A 16914-nucleotide genomic window follows, 5' to 3' on the forward strand; every position below is an offset into this window, starting at 1 on the left:
ATGAAATAATTAATTTAGATTATTTATTACATGCTGTTCTTCCATTTGGCATGTGGCAAAAACTTAAAATTAGTCAACAAAATATAGCGAGTGCATATAAGATATAATGAATTGAAATGATATTTTAGGGTAAAACATACCAAAATACTTTTATTTTAGATGTAAAATACATTAGCATACATATACTTTTATAACACTTACTTTTTTGTTGTATTGTTGTCATCTAATCTTTATTCATTTATTTTTAAATTTCAACTTTTATTTTAGATATAGGAGGCAATTAGCAGAGTTGCTACATGAAAATGTTACATAATGCTAAGGTTTGGAGTATAGATCCCATCACCCAGGTAGTGAGCACAGTAACCAATATGTAGTTCTTCAACCCAACCCACAGCCCCCTCCATTCTTCCCTGATCTTGTAGTCTGCAGTGTCTATTATTCCCATGTTTATGTCCATGTGTGCTCAATGCTTAACTCTCACCTACAAGTAGAACAAGCAGCATTTGGTTTTCTGTTCCTATGTTAATTCACTTAGAAATATGGCCTCTAGATGCATCCATGTCACTGCAAAGGACATTATTTTGTTTTTTGGGGTGTTTTTGGCTGTATAGTATTTCATTGTCTATATGTACCACGTTTTCTTTATCCAATCCACCAATCACTGATCACCTAGGTTGATTCCATATATTTGCTATTGTAAATGGTGCTGCAATGAACATGCAAGTACATATGTCTTTTTGGTAGAATAATCTTGATGTGGTTAGGCTTTGTGTCCCCACCCAAATCTCATCTTGAATTATAATCCTCATAATCCTCATCATCTCCATGTCACTCCCCATAATCTCCATGAACTTTTCCTGTGCATTAAGTATTTGGTCAATTCTTTGGCACAAGAGGCCTAGTTTTGGCATGTCTTGCTTTACGGCATGCCTTCCTCATTAAGTTAACCATTCCTAGCTTTTGATTTACAGTGAGAGACATGTGACTCTTCCTTTCATTTGAACACTTTGATGCCATTATAAAGTTAATTACCTAATTTCAATCTTATTTAGTTTAATGGAACAGAGAGGCCAAAGGAGAAGAGAGATGAGGGAATGGCCAGTCAGAGAAGCAGTCAGAACACACAGAAACATTACTGATTGAGTTTACCATCTTCTTTGGGCATATTACACGGGACCCCAAATCACTTTCGCTAATAACATAAAAGATCACTGACCACAGATTACCATAACAGTTATAACAATACTAAAAGTTTTAAGTATTGCAAGAATTACCAAAATATAACACCACAACATGAAGTGAGCACAGGCTGTTGGAAAAATAGGGCTGATAGACTTGCTTGACACAGGTTGCCACAAACCTTCACTTTGTGAAAAACGCAATATCAGAGAAGCATAATGAAGTTAAACGAAATAAAATGAGATATTCCTGTAGTTTAAAAGTAGCCCAGGTAATTGACAGAAATTTGAAAATTAAGAATGTCTCACCTAAAGAAAAAAATTGAAACCACGAAGTCAAATCAAATTCTAACACATTGGCGAAACTGAACTCTTATTCACTGACAAACCTTAGTAACAACTAGCAACTATTTTTAGTACCAGCAACCCATTAAATACACAGTTTCAAACTGTGATGAGTACTGTGGTAGTACTATAGTGTATTATGAGAAAATAAAGCAGAGTAAACTCATTTCCATATTTGGATTGTGATTAATTAAAGTCTTTCTCCCTTAAAAATATTTCCATTTAAATTAGAATGTAAAGTTGTTAATATTTTGAAGTATAGATGAAATAATTTTTACTCAAGGGAAACAAAATGTATCAAGGTGCAAAGCAGGTTTTTTTATACAGATGTTCTGACCAAATGTCAGAACCGTCATTTAGACATTGAAAGTAAGGAGAGAAAGTGGTCAGGAGGAAAGTAGGTGCCATATCATGTATAACTAAAATGTATTTAATAGGTTTACAGACTATGATTGAGCCAATTTATGTTTAAAATTATTATTCTGTAAACTCTGTAGAGAATGGATTGCAGATAGGTAGGTATAGTAGTGGAGAGACTAGTAAGAAGACAATTGACCATTGTAGGGCAGTGGTAATAGCGGCATGATCTAGATTGGTAACAGTGAAAAGGAGGGAAAGAAAGTGGGCTGAGATAAGCATAGGAGGTAAAATCAACAAGATTTGGTGAGATGAATTTGATATGAAAGATGAGAGAGAAAATAAATACTTAGAGTTCTAAAAAGTGAATAAATTTAATACACATTTTTTCTGTCTAGTAGAATATTAGATGCTGCAATATGAGGCAGAGTGAATTGTTAAAAGTTATTCTTAGTTTTCTGACTTAATAAGTGGGGAGATAAGTCATTTTAAAACATGGGGAAAATTGGAGAAAGTCCTTATTTATAAGATGTATCAGTAATTCAGTTTTTGTAACAATGTATTTAAAATATCTGTATAGCATTCAAGTAGAGATTTTAAGTCACTTAAATATATACATATGAAGCTGATAAAAGTATTTATGGCATAAGATGTTTGCCTTGTTATGTAGAGAGTATTTAAATCTCTGGCTGAGATTCCATATTGAGAGGAAAAGGAGACCTATATAAAAGCCCTTGAATAACTTCAATGTTTAAATCAGAATATGGACAAAGAGCAAGTAAAAGAAATGTTGAGGGAAACAGAGATGTAAAAAAAGAACAAGAGAATGTGATGTAATGGAAACTAGGAAAGGGTAAGTAAGAGGGAGATCACAAAGTATTGATTTCGTTTGACAACAAGAAGTTTATTCATAAAATGACCTAGTAGAAATTCAAGTCAAGTGGTGAGGAAAGAAGCCAGATACAGGTCTAACTTTGAGGAATAAATAGAACACGAGCAGATAGAAACAGATTATAGAATTACTTTTTCATAAAGCTTGACTCTGAAGGGTAATAGAGAGACAGGATATTAAATGGAAGAAGCCACAGTTTCAGAGAGAGTTTATGATGGCAGATAAAGATTATACAAGGTGGGGAAAAATTCTACTTTGTAAGACATATAGGACAATAAATACATCAAGTTTTCTGGGAACACAAATGTGGTTAGGCTACTGTGTATATGTGAAGGTATGACTTTTTATAGAAGAATGGATAATGTCTCCATTATAGAAGAACAGAAGAAGATGAATGAAGATGTAAGGAACTTTTCTGTTTTGGTCATAATAAAATAAAAGGGGTTTTATTTGCTGCCTATAATATTCTATATGAATCATATTCACAATTCATAGAGAGTGGGGTTTGGAGGAACACACAGAGTAAAACAGGCAGAAAATGGTAGTGGATGAGAATTGGAGAAAAAAGTTAGGGGAGAAATTTAGTAAGATAAAGTAGCTCATGTTGATTGCCTACTACAAAGAGTTACTACAATGTGTAGGAATGCCAATCAATCAAACTATGTAATTTACATAGTGCAATATTCAGTGGGTAGGGTACTGGATGAAGAAAGTCATTGGTTGCATTCAGCAATAGTTAGGTTTTGCCAGGTGAGTGTCACGAGACATCCACATGTGTTAGAAGTGTTTAGGATATTTATAGTGTTAGCTCATGGAATCTAATTTGTGTGTGGTGGGGAGTAAAACCCAAGAAGACTAAAGGCAAACATAGAGATGGATGTTTGTTCTACTGCCATACCACCCTGAACGTATCTGATCTTGGAAGCTAAGCAGTTTTGGGCCTGGTTAGTAATTGGAAGGGAGAGGGATGTTTGATCTGGCAATTGCTGAAGCAATGAATTTTCAAGGTCTCAAAGTCTAAACAAGAAAGTGAGTGGTAATGTTAGATTGAAGAGGTCATGTGAAATGAAGTCAAGGAACTAAAAATGCTAGAAAATATACTAGCATCCTCTTGTTTTCTGATGATTACTTCCTATACCCATGGCCCAAGCAGAAGTTGTAATGTTCATGCAATGTGACTTCATCTCCTGGTCTTAGTTGAAAGATACAGAGATAGCACCTTATCTAATTTAGGTTAATTAGTTCATTTCCCAAGATTTTGAGCCTGGGCACAGACAAAGCCTTTCTAGTGACTTAAAACATAAGATAAGAACTTTTAAGTTGCCAGTGGGCATTTTCTTCCCCTGTGGTGCACGTAAGATAATCAAAGATTAATTTTATTAAGCAAGATACAAAGAATAAATCATACCCACAGAGAGAAGAAAATGAGCGACAGAGAGTCCTGTTTCAGTGAATGTCTATTCTTGGACTTCATATAGTAATAACCTTATAATGAACTGAAGTTTTAATTAAATTTGCATCTAAGAGAGTCTAAACTACTATACTATTATTAATATCAATCTTCCCAAAAGGCACTAAATTTATATATCGTGACCTGAACATGAAATAGAAAAATATTCTATACTCTTGATGACTGTTTCATTTTTCTTTGCTTACTATTTTGTGATATCATCTTATTTTGTACATTTGAAAAGAGCTGTGAGGTTTTCAAGGTTCGTTTTTTTGACAGCAGGTCTATGTATTTTGGAAATGAATATTAAACTCTGATTTTATCTTAGATGTTGTGAAATATGAAGACAACGACTTGAAATGGCAAAATGGTATCTTGAAATGTGCTTATATTACATAGGTTCTTTTATAAATATAAATCAAAATTGACAGCTGAGTTTGCTTGCTTTTTCATTTTGTTAAAATGTTATCCTTATTTTTCCTGATTTGCCTGAAATGTGCTAATAACCCAGTTACTGTTGATATTCTAAGAAGAGAGGAATTAAGAAACAGAGAAGTATAGTTGAGAAAATTATAACACATGTACTCTCATAATGACTCAATAAAAAGAATCACACATTTTTCTAGTATCTGACATTATTTTTAAATGTACAGGAATTAGAGCTGAGGTGGGTGCACAATCTGCTCATAATCAGATAACCTGTGAAACAAATTGGTTATGTGCTAATCCTAAGGCAGAATTCATATTTAGTTATCCATTTGAAGGATTACAGTTGAACAGATTCACACATCAAACTGCTAAATAATATCATCCCCCAAGGCAATTATTTTCTTAGTAAATAGAAAAGAAGACTAAGATAGTTCCAACTTTCTTGTGAGCAAGGTACATAGAATATATATCTTATCTTATACTTCATTAAAATTATACAGTATTATTAGCAAATATACTAATCTTTTAATTACTATATTTTTACTTTAGATTTGATGTCTTGTATATATTTTTCAAAAGATTATGTGTAGGTTATTCATAATCTAAAAAGTAAGGTATTTGTAGAAAAATTTAAAAAAAATTTGGAGTGTATAGTCTCAAAATAAAACAAACAGAAGTAAACCAGTCAAATATATAACCTATTTCTATTTTCTGCATGTTGGCTACAGATTTATTATTATAAATATAGAGGTAAGTTTCTCATTTTGGATAGAAGATTTAGCATTATAATTTCCTTATATTTTAAATTAAAAATAACTTTGAATATTATAACAATATAATAAATTCTATTGTAGTTGAACATCAGTAGTCAGTAAACTTACTTACTTCCTCTTACTTAAAGCCCTGATGTAAGCACACTTGCTTAAAACATTGATGAAAGTCAGTTTTCATCTATGGTCACCTCATTAAAAACAACAACATAGTTTTCTTAAACAACCAGAAAAATCCAAATCTTTAATTATAACACAGGAGAAATAAAGCAGAAAAAAAGTTAACAATATTTGGTCAATATCTGATGATTTTCACAAATCATTTTATTTTTTTCAAGATAATGCAAATGTAAATTTCAGAAAGTCAAATTAGCAAGAATATGGGTTATTTCTTTCAATATATAATTTTAAAAGTTCAATTAAGCACCTAGTAATGAAATATATATTGCCTACATGGTCCAAATAAATGTAAAATTATATTAGAGATTATAAAAAAACCTTGTAGGAAATAAAAGACCCAAATAAAAACTTACATATTTTATCTTCAGGATAATATTCAATAATAATTTTTGTCTGGTTTGAGTCTATTTATTATGTTGCATGATGCCTTACAGAATTGAGTACCTTTGCAAGGACATGAATAGAGCTGGAGGTCATTATCCTGACCAAACTAACGCAGGAAAACCAAACACGTCATCTTCTCACTTAAAAGTGGGGACTGAACAATGACAGCACATAGAAACAGGGAGAACAACACACACTAGGGCCTTTCAGGGAAAGGGGTTGGGGACAGGGAGAGATCAGGATACATAGCTAACACATGCTGGGCTTAACGCCTAGGTGATGGATTGATAGGTGCAGCAAACCACCATGGCACACGTTTACTTATGTAGTAAACCTGCATATCCTGCACATGTACACCAGAATTTAAAATAAAAATAAAATGGATATCTTAATATCCATAAAAATTCTAGATAATTTTTAGCTCCCATAAATCTGTGAGAATATGTGAAGTTTGTCTTTCTGTGCCTGGCTTATTTCAGTTAACATAATAAATACCTATAGAGAAAATAAACTGACTATATTCCACCTCTTAATGAAAACAGCACCAACAGTCAAATGTATATATCCTAATAATTTCTCAATCTTTTAAAACTTTACTATAAATTAGTGACTTTAATTATAACATTAATTGATGCTAAAAATTTTCTATTTTGTGAAATTATCATATAGACTTATAATGTTTATGTAAAAAATTCTAGAAAAAAGTTCTGATTGCATTTTACAAAATGCATACATGTTTAGAAAATAGCAACTACGTTGACTATTAGATCTGAAAACCCATCTCTGCTTCTCACATATTTTTTCTGTAGCAAAAAATATCAACTAAATAATATTTATTCCTTATAAAATATGGCTAAAACAGTATCAGGAGAGAATCTGAATACATAGATAGTAAAGTGAGTAATTAATTATATTTACTTTATGAGATTAGTGTTATACATAAAGTTTCAGTGCCGCAAAAGAAATAGTACATAAATATAAAATTTTCTTCTTAACTCTCAGCAAGGCAAGGTACTTTTATAGAAGGGTGTGCGTTTACATATGGAGCAATGATGAGTGCACACTTGAACAAGGGAGGGGAAGTGGTTCTTATCCTTGACGAACATGGCCCCTGCTGCCCTGTCCTTCCCCTATTGACAAGTGTTAGACTGCACAGGCTAAACAAATCCGATTGGCTAATTTAAAGAGAGTGAGGGGGTGAGTGGTTTGGCGGGGAAAAATGGCTATGACGGAGCAAGTAATCGGAATGAGTCAGGGTGGAGCAGGTAGTCGAAAAAGGTTTCTTTATGAGGAAGTTAAGTTTAAAAGTAGAAGGGAAAGAACTGAACATATTGACATATTGGTTCTTCGAAAAGAAATTTAGAACTCATATCTAACATTAGTAAGATGTTTATCATTTTGTTTCTGTACATATTTTAAGTTATTTTTTAGAAAATAAAAATCAGGGCAGTTCTTCAATTAAAGAGGATCTAATACTAAACTGAGAATGAGAAAGTTCAGCTTTCAATCATCTGTTGGATGTTGGAGAATACATTCAATTTCTACTTGGATTTCCACAGCTACAAAATGTTGAAATTGGTCACATATACAAGTATGTTTTTTCTCTTCATTTTTTCTATGATTTCACAGACAACATCTGGAAATTTGGGGCATAGACTTAAGTGATCTGTTGTCACTTGCAAATAGCAAGAAACTTATTTTATTTTCATATACCTGTTATTCATTCTATCAATAAATCAAATATCTGCTTCAATTATATTACTGTCCAAAGAAGATGCATATTAAATGTTTGTGGAAGACAATAATTTTTGTGTAATATATTAAACTTATCCTGTGAAATTTTATTACATGTTAGTAAATTCTTTTTAATTATTTAAATTTTATTAAATAATTTACTTCAAACTAAGTTTACTTTTTTTTTTTACTAGTCTGAATGCCATATTTTTTTTTTAAATTGAAATTCTCAGAATCCTGTACCCTCTACCTAACATTGCTGAACAATTGTTCAACTCTTACTAGATGGATATCAGGCTGCATAATCAAAATTTTATAGTTAATAAAATAAAAGTTAAGCACTATAATTATTCCACTCTTAAAGTTGAATATAAAATATATAATTTGTATATTTTCACTTGAACATTTATTAACATATATTTTATTAATGCTTTAAAAAGTTGTTTAGGAAAGCTAATGTGGTAACACAAATATAAATATTCAAAAGTGTAAGAGACATTACATTACGCTATTTTACATTATTCCAAGCTCTTACAGTAATAATAAGCAAAGAGATAATTATAATGATAACTGTTATTTGTGTTTGTTTGTTGGCTGGTATACAAATATAATGTCTATGTTTATTAAGCACTAAAATGTGTCAGTTAGTGCATGAATATTATTTCTCTCTTTCTTTTTTTCTTTTTTTTTTGAAACAGAGTCTTGCTCTGCCGCCCAGGCTGGAGTGCAGTGGTGTGATCTCTGCTCACTGCAAGCTCCGCCTCCCGGATTCACGCCATTCTCCTGCCTCAGCCTCCCGAGTAGCTGGGACTACAGGTGCCCGCCACCAGGCCGGCTAATTTTTTGTATTTTTAGTAGAGACGGGGTTTCACCATGTTAGCCAGGATGGTCTCGGTCTCTTGACCTCGTGATCCGCCCGCCTCGGCCTCCCAAACTGTTGGGATTACAGGCTTGAGCCACCATGCTCAGCCACATTAATTCTTATCTCTATAACTCTGTAACCTTGATTGTTAGCTAGTCTGAAATGACCACTTGAGCTTGTCATTAGGTTTATATCACCATTTCTATTTTTGTTATTACTCATTTCATCCACATCATCTCTGATTATTTAGCAGTGTCTATTTCTATTCCCACAGGCTTCTATGGTCATTTGATTCAACCTCTTATTGATGGTTTAACAACTAAAGTCTTATACTTGTTGTAAGTGAAGTGACATTTAAAAGTAAAATTGAATAAGGATATAATTACAGTATATATTTTACTCCTAGAGTATCTGCCAGTAGAGACCAACAACATTATGATGAACAATCCTTACATACACCCCCAAGTGATAAAAATTTCAGTAGTTCAAGATGTCTGCTGCCTACATATAATATTTTTAAATAATTAAAAATTACAATTATCATTGAGAAAAAAATATACGTTGCATTAGCTTTAGATTATACCCATAGAAAAATAGGAAAATATAGCTCAGTGACTAATCTGCCACAGAACACACACACACTAGATTATAAGCATTTGGAAATACCATAATTATTTTCAGACTAAAAGTATGCTCAAGTAAGAGCATGTCAATGTAAGTTATTTACAAGTGACTCTCAATATTCTTCTCTCTGCATCTTCACATCTCTCTGGTTTTGCTATGATCATTCTATGGTATTAGGTGAAAATTTCTATAAAGTTAGCATTTTATAAATCTAATGGGTTTATATTAAATGAATTATTTGCCATTTCAATTATTCAGTCCCACATAATGTCCTTTATTTTAGCCATTCTAGAGAATAGACCTTATGTGATCATACATTTATTTTATGCATGAGTCCTATGTTGGAATATAAATTAATTATTTAAATCATTTGATGTAAATCTTACTGATGTAATTTGTTTGGGTTCAGGACATTTATTACTAACAAACACACAAAAGGGCCAAATCTATTCTTTTGTAGGTATTCCTTTGGTACCTAAATTTATAAGCTATGTTTTTCTTCAGTTGTTCCTGTGAATTTGTAAAGATATACTTCTTATCACTTGCTTTATATATTCTACATTATGGATCCAATTAATTATATGTCTTCCAGCTTTATGCCAACAATGGAGAACGTTAAAACATATGTTTCTTGCTTTATTTTAGTAGTAAAATTCTGAATCTATATTGGTCCAATCAATATTGTTCAATTTATAAAATGATCAAGTTGGCAAGCAGTGTGATGGGTCCTATGCTCAGGTATGCAACACAAATGTATGACTCACTTAGGGTATACAAAACACTTCTAGTCATCATGAAGACACAGAGAACCCAGATGTGAATTTCAACTTCAATTGGCTTTCAATCAGAAATGGCAAACATGACAAATACCTAACACAAATTAGAAAATAATTGGTATCTTAATAGAAATCCAAATAAAATGTCGTGAAATTCCACTTAAGGAAGAGTTCAGCCCTAAGTGCACCTGCAGATAAAAATGTGGTTCCTAAAATAAAGATCAGATTTGGAAATGTGCAGAAAAGAGAAAAATTGAATTCCTGGTAAGCCTAACACTATAAAGACAATACTATTAGATATCTGGGAAGATTGTAAGAAATCAACAGTGGTTGATTTGCTTGTTTTAAAGTAGATTGGTTATAGCACACTCACAAAAAATGATGTTGAGGAGCCTAGTAGGTGTTTTTAATTGTAGAGATCCTTGAATACAGTATGAAGAAATTCAAATTTTATTTTTTTCACCCATAAGTAGACTTTCTGTGTATTGTCATTATTGCAAAATTTTCTGTGATTTGTCTTAAAACAGAGTCCTGGGCTCATTATAGCACTTGATTAGTGTTTATATTTATTTATTTTTATTAAGTTTTACATTGAATTCAACAGGAAAACTTTCCAAAGCTTTCTTCATTTCCTGGTTTCTATCCTTTTTATCAGTCCCTTCGTCAATAGAAAATGGCGAGATTATAGCATTTCTGGAAAAAAATGCCATTAATCTTTTAAAAATTATTACTACTCTCTGTGTAATTAATTTGAATATTTATTGATACAGCACATCAAAGTTGAATATATTATTTTTAATATGAGTCCTATTTAAAGAAAACTATAAGTCAAAATTTGAACTTCAGCAAATCAATACCAGTCATTACTGAGCTGGCATAGGTATAAGGAAAAGTGACTATAGATTACCACGTTTGTGTTTAATTTGTAGAGGACATATGCCTATTTAAATTCTAAGGCTAAATTATTTTATATGTCAATCATGAATTTACTTCTCATAAAATCTATTCAGAATACAGTAGTCCTCCCTTATTAATGAGGAATATGTTCCAAGAAACCACTAGTGGATTCTGGAAACTGCAGATAATATTAAACTTAATATACAATAAGTGTTTTTCTATACAGGCCTACTTATGACAAACTTTCACCTTTTCGCTTAAAATGAGTACTTTATAACTTGTCTTTAGCATATGTTAATTGTTAGCATCCTACTCCTGCACTTCGGGCCCATTATTAAGTAAAATAAAAGTTCCTTGAATGCTACAAATGTGGTATCACAATGGTTGCTTTGATAGCACAGAGGGGTACTAATTAACTAACAGGCAATAGACACCATTAATACAATAGACAAAGGGATGATTCACATCCTTGGTGGGAAGGGGCAGAAGAAGGTAACAAGAGATTTTATCACACTACTCAGAAGGGCATGCAATTTAAAACATATCAATTGATTATTTCTGGAATTTTTCATTTAATATTTTTAGATAGAAATTGGCCTTGGATAACAAACCATTAAATCAAAGCTCGGATTAGGTGAGACTACTATATTGGAAAAATACATTAACTGAAAATATTAGACTGTCATATCCTCTGGTGTACTGTTACACAAATTTTAAAACAAAATTATAAAAGATCATTTGTTAAAATTAGGGGTATAGAGTTACTATTTTAGATTCCACAGATGTTGGAAAATATTATCTGTAAAAAAAAACATAGGACTCGATTTCAAAGCTTTTATATATATTATGTAATTTGGGGATATTTTAAGATTTATAAACTGATATAGCAATAATTTCAAAATTGCAACCCATTTTCACTTAGGCGCTTCAGCTATCACCAAATACTTTCTGGGTGAATGTCCATATAGCCTGTAATGACAGCCACATTTAGCCAAGTCCATATATGAAATGTAGCAGTATCTAAGATCTCTACTTGCCACACTGGCATTCCTGCTCTTGTATAATCCTCTTTCTTTCAGTGTAGGCTGGATTTATTGACAGTGGCTTTCATGTTGTGATATCCCCTCTCCCCTCCCCCCACCTCTGGAAAATCTACCTGATCATGGACTATTAGTAATTGTAGAAGCTTCTCCCCACTCTTTGCTCCACTGGAGCCTTCATGAGGCAGCGTGAGTAAAACATCATGAAAAATTTGGAGCCAGAATCATCCAGAAAATTTGCTCTTGCATTCCTGACCAGATAATTATGAAACAAATGTCTTGTTTTAAAGTTCTAAATTTAGGAAAAGTTTTAATTGATATGGACGTCACCCAGTTCTGTAAAGAGAAAAAGGGGTGGCAGAAACATTTGTGATACATTTTTATTCATCACAACCCACAAACTTTATATTTGCTAGAGGTAAACTAAAATAACTCTCAAATTACATTTTTTTGTTTGAAGAGTAGGGTATTTCCTATTAGAACTACTCAAGCAAAAACACTTTCTTGTTTCTCTGTCTATAGGGTATGCTCTTAATATTGCCACTTTATTTAATTTTCAGAATCGACTTAATACATTTATGAAAGAAAAATACCTCTTTGGATTCCCTACTGTTCCGTAAAACCCCCCAGCTTCCTGTCCTAAGGATCAGATCTCTACCCTTTTGTCTACTTAATTGCTCTGACCCAAATAGATAATACATTTTCTTTAATGTCAAGGAAGGACTCAACTGTTAGTGTCCACAATAGATCCCTAAATTCAACCTCAGGGTATCAAGAAGAATGAAGAATTATCCTGTCAAAATCAGTGAAGCATCAGAGCTTCGAAACAACTTATATTTTTAAAGGCTAAGAGGCAGGGGACTGTCTGGCTCCTGGAAAGATTTTATTTAGCTATCAAGAGTTTGGAATTAGGACTCAGAGCCATTACAATCCCATGGAGACCTTTTCAGGAAGGAAGGGGAGGAGCAGCAGCCTTATTCCTCTTTATAAGCAGGGAAAAATTATTTTTTTTTCTCATCCTTAATCTGTGAAGTGTCCAGCTACTTCTGTAGGGAAACATTTTCATCATTCCTCATTATATCGCCTAGAGGAAAATGTCTAAAACAATGAAGGGCTGACAAATTATTATTTACTATGGGGAATTTAATAAGATATCTGTCTCTGATGCAGACACCTCTTGTGGTCATTTAAGATGAAATTAATAAAGATTCATATTAAAAACCAAACACTAGTGCTATTTAAATTCTGGGCATGTTCTGTGACATTCTTTCTGAAATGAATTAGCTTTGAAACACTGGTCTTGCAAGAGAGTTCTTTGGTCAAAGTAGGTTAGATTTTTTATTCAATATCTTGAAATTCATTTCAATTGTAGAATATTAGAGACTCTTAAATTCCTCTTTGTTAAAAAAGTTTATCTTGAAAACTACATTTATCTCAATCTTTTTAGATTATCTGATTACTTTTGAATGTGCTTTCTTTCTATTTAGCATCACATGGCATCAATTTAATTTTTGTCATATTTAATAACCACAACATGATAGCTTTTCCACGTTACTTAAACAATGTGTTGAAAGTTTATTTCCGTAATGATGATGATGATAATGATAATATATGTTTGAACTACCAGTTGCAAAACACTTTTCTAAGATCTTTACATATATTAACTCATTTAATTTATACAATTACTGTGAAATAAAATAAAGACTGTATTTAGAGATGAGAAAACTGATGCTCAGGGAGTTTTATGTCTTCAAGGTTACACAGGCATGAAGTATAAACACATATAACCTACTTTTAGCGTCTGTGTTCATATTTATTAGCATTACACTGCTTAGGTTTGTTACAGAAATTCCTTTGTAGGACATAGTACTGGACAGTATATTTTTGGGTTTTAGAGGTTATTTTAGTTTATGTTTCATTATTAACACGAAAGAAGTCTTGAAAGGAAATGCTATCATTAGCATACAATGCAGTTGGGTTGCCTTTATGTATTTGAGGAGTAACTAATAATGCATTTAACGAGTTAGAGATCAAGCAATTTGCTAAGTGTTGAGACAGATGGGATCTATGGCTGAGAACAGAGTAAATATCAGTACTTTATAATAGTAACTTAATTAAAAAATTAAGTATAGATCTATGATAAATAAAATAAAAATTACCATAAGTTTTATGATTAAGAAGAAGTCTATAAAGATATTTAGAAGTTGTGAGAGCAAATTCTGGCTCTCTCTTAAGACACAACTGTGGAAAGCTAATAGTTTGCCCTTTATCTGTATTGCGCTACAATACTTTAGCAAATCTATCACAGTGCATAGTTTAGACTCCATTTACTTTGATCTTGAAATCTTCAAAGAAGCAAACAGAAATTGCATAGTGTACCCATACATTTTATTAAAGTTTCAACACACTTGTGGATTTACTGAATGTAAACATCTTGGAGGAAATTTGAAAAAATAGTGATCATTGTTAAAAAGAAGTATGAATCTTTTTACAGCAGTATAAACAGCAGTGTGAAACATACTGAAACAAAATCACATTAGCAATATTGATACTGATATTTTTCTCCTATTTTCAATAGCAGGAGCAAATTAATCTGGTCTTTCACATATTTTGTATCATTAATATATGCTGTAAAATGTTTAATACTCTTTTACAGTACTACTATCTATGTAGTTTAGTGACATTTCTTGTGTTTCAAATTGTCATGAATATTCATGAAAAAAAGTAAGCAAGCATGTAAGCATGCTAATTGATGATTTGGTACAATATAAGCTATTTCCTTTTAGGGTCAATCAACCTGACAGACTTAAGTGGTTGATACACATTTGATCATTGAAGGGAGACAGCAAGGAAGCAAGCTTATAAACCTACTCTTACACTACACCTCCCTCTTTAAGCCCCAGTATCTCTGCCCTTGATTGTGCAATCAACATCACATGTACTGAAGAGAATTGCTTTCTGACTCATCAGAGACATTCCTGCTACTCCCTGAAACCCATATTTCCATTTTAACACCTACTTATAGGCTTACTTAGGAAGAATAAAGGCAAAAGCGGGAAATTGTATCCTGTATTATGTTTTCTGAATGTTATCTCAAAGCAAGAGGACTAATTGCAGTATATCTAGAAAAATAAAAATTTTTCATCACATATTTAGGAAGCAGAATTAAAGATTCTTACAAACAATCTTGAAATAAAGCTCCTGTCTCAATGAATCAGGAATATATTTTTCTTTAATCTGGCAAAATTGTACTAGATATGCATCTGTTTGACATAAAAAATTTGGCTAAAGGTGTAATATATAAACTAGTCTATTGTTTTCAGATTTGAAAGGGGAGTTCTTTTAGATTTGAAACGGTAGTAGTACCCATGAAGACAATATTAGGGATCAAATTGAGTGCACAGAATTTTATGTTGCTCAACTTTGAGCATAGATTCTTATGAAAGATGAGCAAACACATACGCAACCACACTTTCCCTCCCCACCAACACACCAACAAAAAAATTAAGAAAAGTTTGATGATCATAGCATTAATAAAGATGGCATTGACATACAGATATGTTTTAAATATAAAAATATATTTTTAAATTGCAGGGAAGAACTTGCTGAGGTGCTCAAAATATACAAGAAAATATGTCCTCTGCATAGCAACCCAAGCTGGATATTATAATTCAGAAATTTTTGGCACATAAAATCATGAAACTAGATGAGATCAATTAGAGAGTGAAAGTAAAGAGAAAAAAAAAGGACATTCTGAATCTAATGATGGCAACATTTAAAAATGAAGGACATAAGAAAGAATCAGGAAAAGAGACTAAGAAATATTAATAACTCCCAGAGATACAGAAAGAAAACTGAAAAAAAAAGTGCCATACCTTGGAAGTCCAATGAATAAAGCCTTTTGAAAGAGAATGGACAATTGTGTGTAATGAGGTTCCTAGATCAAGTGAATGCTCGTGGGATTTAGCAGTGTGGTAATCACAATAACGTTGACAAGGCAGAGTCAGATAAGTGAACATGTGATTGGAATGCTATAAGAGAGAATACGATTTGTAAAAAAGATGATAGTATGTAGAGACAAACTATTTCAAAGATTTTTTCCATAAACAGATGAAGAAAAAAGATACACTAGTTGGAGGGAAAACATAGTCAAGTTTTTTATGTTAAGAAAAGTAATGTCATATGTCATGTTAGTGTGCTAAGGATTAAAACCAAGAAGAAGGAAAAAAAAAATAATGTGCTGGAAAAATAAAATAAAATGGTAGGATAATGCTCTTCTTTAGACAAGAGAGGATGGAATCCAGTGTACCAGCAGATGGAGTGACTTAGCTAGGAGTTTGGTGGGTACATTCATATTCACAGAAGGGAAGGTCCTTATAAACACAAACAGGGAATATTTGTGTTCTGCATTATAAGTTTCCTGAATGTTGTCTCCAAGGAAGCGACCTGAGAACAATACATCTTGGGGACTAGAGAAGTTTATGCATATTTAGATCAAGGAAATCAAGAAAAATAGGAAGGTGTAATGAGAGACTTTTTGAGGGTAAATTATATCGAAGCAATAATAAGAGTATAAAGGAGAATCATTATCAAAATTTTTATGGTATTAGTCATCCTTTCTTTAAAAAAATTTGAGGGTTAAACTGTTTTTCTTTCCTATTTTCTCCTTTCTAAATATCTAAGAAGACACCATGAAAAGTCTATTGAAAGAATGTGTAGGAGGGACAATTATTAAAACTAAGACCTACCTAGAAAGTCTTAAAACAATGCCTAACAGAACAAAGCAGAAAATTGTTATGAAAATAAGGTACATAGATAGGAGCAGTAAAAGAATTAAAAAACTAAAGCCAGTTTTTTGAATGTACTCCTTTCTGATTTGAGCACTACTTTATATTGGGAGATCTTATAGCAAGAGATAAGAAAACAACATATATTCTTAACTATATATTTTTTCTTAGAAAAACTATCTCTATCTATCTATCTATCTATCTATCCA

This window comes from Theropithecus gelada, chromosome 1, assembly GCF_003255815.1.
Source record: "Theropithecus gelada isolate Dixy chromosome 1, Tgel_1.0, whole genome shotgun sequence".
NCBI classification, from domain to species: domain Eukaryota; kingdom Metazoa; phylum Chordata; class Mammalia; order Primates; family Cercopithecidae; genus Theropithecus; species Theropithecus gelada.